We start from the raw sequence: 5,960 nt of genomic DNA on the forward strand, positions 1-5,960 counted from the left end.
GGGGGAAGCTGAATAATGCAATTATGGATTCTGTGTCCCATAGTTGACAAAAGCATGGTGCCTCAATAGACTCTTTGTTATGGGATTATATAATGATTGTGGTGTAATTATGGGAAAAAAGATTTAGTAATAATAAAAAGTATCAAAATACACCAATGAGCAGCTTGTTTTAAAGAAAAGGCTTGCATGTGACATTAGGGGCATGTTAATAACAAAAAGCCAGGATCCGAAAGGGTTGACAAATAAAAAAGACTGTGATGCGCATGATTAAGAAGCGATGGAGACAGATTGATTATTCAAAATGCCGAGCCACAGGGACACTTAAAACATTGATTCAGGTAAGACTAGTTTCATCTTGACTGAAATGAGTTCCCTGAAGATGACTGGCATACATTTTAAATCAGTTTACTACATAAAAAGCATAACATCACAAGCTGAAACCTTCTAGTTAAAATAGGAGTCCAAGGAAAAAAAAAAAAAGTTTATGTTTGTGGCAATTCCCACAGGGACTATGGAATTGCAGAGGAAGAGGTATAGGTTAATTTAGCTCTTCCTAAACACTGGACTTAAACGGACCCATCTTTTATAATCCCTAGCCTCTGTTTCTGCATTCCGTGGTCCAATCCCACAGCTGCAGGTTATGGGGGTGATATTAATAACCCTAAAGGTGCAATAGGACTTTTTTTTTTTTTTCCTAGAACTGCAGTGAATTAACTTTCTATAAGAACTGAAAAATTAGCGAGATTTTTCCAATTGATTTTTAAGTGAAGTTTATAAATAGTTGTTCAGAGCTATTCAATGTTTAAAAAAAAAAAAAAAGATTCCCATGCCTATACGAAAAAGTTTAGGAATTCACTCTGCATTTTCCAATTTGATGTGTCTGAAATTCTCTTTGAACAAATTCCAAAATACAAGTTTTTTCTATAGAAATTAGCATAGCAATCACATCAATAATATCACTATCTCTATGGGAATGATAACTGGAGCAGTGGGGGTGTTCTTTATTTCAATTCTTCGTGGATCAACTGATTATATTCTGTCTTCTTTTGAACTTGTTATTGTAAGTCAAGTGATTCTTTATAAGTGACAGCCCTGACAAAGAGACGAGGATGGGAAAGCAGGTCGAAAGGAAGTCGCCATATGGACTTTAAAAAAGGCACTTTTTAAACAAGATAATGGGGAAATGGATGTTGCCTTTTAACCCTGTCAAGGCTGAACATTATTAGCAGTCTCATAAAAGAATGAGCTATACCTTTTTTTTAAAATATCAGATTTCACCTTATGATTTCCATGACTTAGGGCTTCAGAATACAAGCCACATAGGAGGCGATGGCGTTTCAGGGGCAGGGGCCAAATCAAGCACCTGGAATCACTGGCGAGCAGATTTCAGGGCACCGCACAAAGAGTTACAGAAGAATGAGAGCTCAGGAAAACCCCATGGTTCTTTTTCCTGAGACAACGATAAGAATATTGACTAGAGATAGGTGAAACAGCAACTGACAGCAGAGGAGCTTGAGACATCTAACTGGGATTTCCTGTTCCTCTGGCGTAAGTGCATCATGCTCATTTAGTGACAACGAACGGAGTGAAAATGAAGCACGAGCATGAGGGCTTTGGCTCTGATCCTTGCAAAAATTAAAGTGTTTCTCCTCCCCTCTCTGTTCTGGAGGGAACAAGAATTTCCCTCCAGAAACTTTCAAGCTGACAGAGATTAAGAACCATCTTCCAGGAAACTGAGATTAAAAACTAAACCCTCACTAAACTGAGGGCAGAGCTGTGGTCCACTGCTGGTGAATGTCCAGTCAATTCTTTTTTTTTTTTTTTCATAGTCAGTTGGATGGTTCAGATGACCATCCAACTCAACTCTACAGGAAGAAAATGCCAACCAAAGGCTTCTCAAAATTTGGAAGAGTGGGCTGCTATGGCCAGACAATAGTGCTGTCTGGGGAGGATGCTGTTGACGAGACTGATCAAAATTCTTTTCCCCAGGGCATCATAGACATGATTATTTGGGCTGGGATGGCCAAGCCTTCCCAAAATGTACCCCAAAGAGATAATGCAGGTCCATGAGCTGAGTACATACTAAAGACAAGAGACCTCCAAATTTTATTGACTCAATGACAGGCTCCAGCACCTAAGCAACGTATGCTGGTTAGATGAGATTCAGAAGATCTCAGATGTGAGCTCAGGGGGATGTTGTTCCAGCCTCTCCCAGAATTTGTAATATTCCCAGACACCATCAGCACTTTTGTAGTTCCCTCCAGTATTCCTTCCTATTCCTCCCCATCTTTTCAGTGCTCTTCCTTTCTCCTCCTCTTGCATCCAAAGAAAGGTCTTTTCTCTTAAAAGCCTTCATGTCCTCTTAACTGTCACCAGCTGTTTATCTAGCTTCTTTGGCTGATTTTACTCCCTTCTGTACTTCCATGAGTAGGCAGGAATACATTGCTGCTTTAAAACTAGGCAAAAACACTACAGAGAAGAGAGGGAAAGAGCCAGAAAGATGTATGTTACTTGCCTTACTCTGCAAGGTTCTCACACTGTCTTAGACCATAGCGGGCACCTTCTCAGGGAATGGAAGCTATCAGCTACAGACTTGTCAAACCTCAAAAAGCAGGATGAGAGGAAATGAGAGCCGAGTTCTTTGGCCAGGCGACATTATTTTTCCCCATGATTTGTACCTTTGTGGACTGAAAGCGTTTTGGAAGATCTCACTTGAGACAGACGCAAATAAGAGGGAACAAAGTCCTGAATCTCACAAGTTCGATGAATCCAACAAAAAGCCCAGGTTGGAGGAGTATTTTATGAGGCTTTACAAAGAAAAATAGCAAAAGACAAGTGGTCATACAGTAATTTACACAATGGGTGGGGGAGAAACATTAGCTTTATATATTTAAATATTTATAAGTTGTTTGCTTTATGAGGAAGGACTGAGGAATAATCCTGCCTTTGTTCTTAAAAAGTGTGATCAGCATTTCCTTCCTACAGAGAGGTGATAAGCAACTGGGCATTCTTTTAACAAAGACTGCAGAAGCCCATTGAAAGCTTAATGCCTTTAGGAGGGGGTCTCTTTTCTGAGGAAGAGCAGAACATCAGGTCTTTAATATTGATAAGGAAAAGCACATAAAAGGAATCATCGAATAGCAGGGACTTTAAATAAGGAATTTCAGAAAACTTACAGTAAATGTTTCAGCAAACTCTTGAACAGGTGGTGCGATCTACATGGAAGCCTGAGCCAGTGAAAACACAAGTCATCCAGCAAGAAAGTCGCTGAAGCATGGTTCAAGAAGACATAAATAAAACACTTTCACAGGAAAAAGGGAAACCCCTTCCAAAATGCCTGTTACAAACATGGGAGTTTCCTGGGCAGAACCCCAGCAAACTGACAAGGTGAATGGAGGTTTCCCCACTTGTACAGACAGTGTAAGAAAGCTTCCTGGAAAAAGGACTCTGAGATCCCAGCTTTCAAAACAGACCAGAGGCAGAACCATTTGAGAACACACTGTCTGTTTTCCCAGGGGCCATGGCCAAAATAAGTGTCTCTGAATAGATTTGATCAGCAAAGATTGTGTATACCAAAGATTTGGTGACAGAGGCAATCAGAATTTGGGCGGGGGGGGGTGGGGGAGGAAGATTTTTTTTAGGGGAGAAATCTGCATTCTCAATATAGCAGTCAACTGTCATTGAGCCTGACACCACAAATAAGTTGCGTGGATCAACTAAAAGCATATACTAAGGCCAGAAATCTATGTTGGCCACTTTTTGTGACAAAGTCATTGCAACAATTCATCAAAACACACCCACAAAGAAAGGATCCAAAAGAAAGTACAGAATGGACAGCAGGAGGATGTGCAATGGAAGCAGCATCTAAAGCGGGGCCAGTGTGGAGGCGCAGCTCCCTCTTACAGTGCTGGCAGCGCTGACCCTTTTCCTTTACAAAACAAGGGCGAAACTGGAATGAAGAGAAAAAGTCCTTCAAAGTATTATTGAGACTGACAGACTGGTAGATGGCTTTGGAGCTTTCTATGGACAGAAGTGGTCACTTTTGTATTTCTATAGAACAGAAGAAGCTGAGTAAAGTGGTAAAAAAGAAAGGTTCCTTTTTTTTCCCCAAAGCGACATTTTTTACATTAAATAGTGAACAATGTTCTCAATAGATCCACCTAGTGGAACCGAACAAATTCTGCTTCCAGAATAAAGACACAGCTTTTATAACCCCATGCAACACATACTTCTGTGGCTGTCTCCCATTCAGCACAACAGGGGCTCAGATATCCTCCGAAAGAGCAAGAGTGAAAGGTGCAGTAAGTCTCAGTACAAGCACAAGATCAGGAGACAACTGTTGCTCCAGGATTTAAAGTTTAACATTTAAATTTATGTGCGATTGGTATAGTGGGTCTACTTCCCCAGCTGTAATCAACAGGAATTATGATTGACCAAGAGGAGAAAGTGCTGGGAATAATACCCAAAGTAATAGCCGAACTTCATCTTGAGAGTGCGTTACCACTGACCTAGCTCTTGGAGCAAATTCACAAATAAAGTGTTCTCAGGCTGTCAGAGCTGTTCATGAGCTATTTAAAAGACACGGTGAGATGTACTCTCTGAGATGAAACTCAGGAATAAGTTTTTTGGGTAAGCATTTCTTCTTACTCAACTAATCTAACCAATATACCACTTTTCACCACTTTCCTTAAACTTCTCCCATTTCTTTCCATCCTCATCCCAAAGATCACAGCAAACCCTAGGCTTCTAATGATTCTAATCTTGTGGCTCGCCCGCCCCAGCACTCAGGCCGCTTTCCCTTATCAATGAACACCAATATTCCGGTTGCTTTGATGAACCCCCTGTTCCACCCCAGTACTCCCTTTCCTCTGCTGGTGGCACGCAGCCTTGCCCGCTGCCTGCGCCATGCAGCCCTGCCTGCGCCATGCAGCCCTGCCTGCGGCTCCGTCCCGGCACACGGGCTGCCCTCACGATCACCTCAGACATCACCGCATTTAAGCCATTGTGCTACCAAAAAAAATTGCAGATTAAGGCCTAAAGCAAACAGCTAAATTTTAAGGATCTGCTGAAAATGTTTATGTCTTACCTTTTAAACTACAAATTCACAATTTAAGCACCACATTACGGTAATTAAGGCCATGACACCAGTGCTACCTTCACCATCCGTCTTTGCCTCGGCCCGTCTGTGAGGTACATTGCTCACCTGTGGCAGAGTGCCACAGGTAAATACCTCACGCTTTGTGGGTGCCAACAGCAGTGAACACTGCAATGTATTTGACGTTTGCTGAGCTGTAATACTGCCTCATATACAGCTGCTTTGGTAGGTGCCAGCGTCTGGCAGAAATACCATGTCTCCATCAGTTTGGTGACTCGGGCTGGAGAAAGTCTGGCACATTTTGGGAGGATCTTAAGGATCAGAGGTCCCTGGCAGACCACCAGCCACCTTTGGGGAGGTTTTCCCAAACGATTCAGCGAGCAAAAGCATCCCTCCTCAGCGGCCCACGCACGGGCTGTGCCGTGAGGCGGCCTCAAAGATGGCGGCCCCCCGTTACCTCAGCAGCCCTCTTGCCGCAGGCAAGCCCAGGGGGCGGCTGCCCCCCAGCCAAGGCCTGCCCTCGGGGGCTGCCATGTTGGCAGCGCTGTCCCCCCAGGCCGGGCCGGGCCAACGGCCGCGACCTCCAAACGCAGACGTCCTCTCCCTGCCAAGCTGCGACGTGGCGCCCTGCCCTCAGCCCACAGGGGCACGATGGCGATGGCGGCACAGCCAGCACGGCACGCCTGAGGGCCCTCGCCTCCTGCCCCCGCCTACCCCAGGGACACCGCCTGGGGGATACATAACAAGCTCTCCTTAAAGACAGTAATAATCCTAGAGCTCTCAGTAACTGCTGCTGCTGTGCGTGTCTGAAAAGCCACAATTTATGCCCCGTGGGTTGTTGTACCCTTACCACAAACATCAGTTT

The sequence above is a fragment of the Charadrius vociferus genome, unplaced genomic scaffold, assembly GCF_000708025.1.
Source record: "Charadrius vociferus isolate BGI_N301 unplaced genomic scaffold, ASM70802v2 scaffold341, whole genome shotgun sequence".
NCBI lineage: Eukaryota > Metazoa > Chordata > Aves > Charadriiformes > Charadriidae > Charadrius > Charadrius vociferus.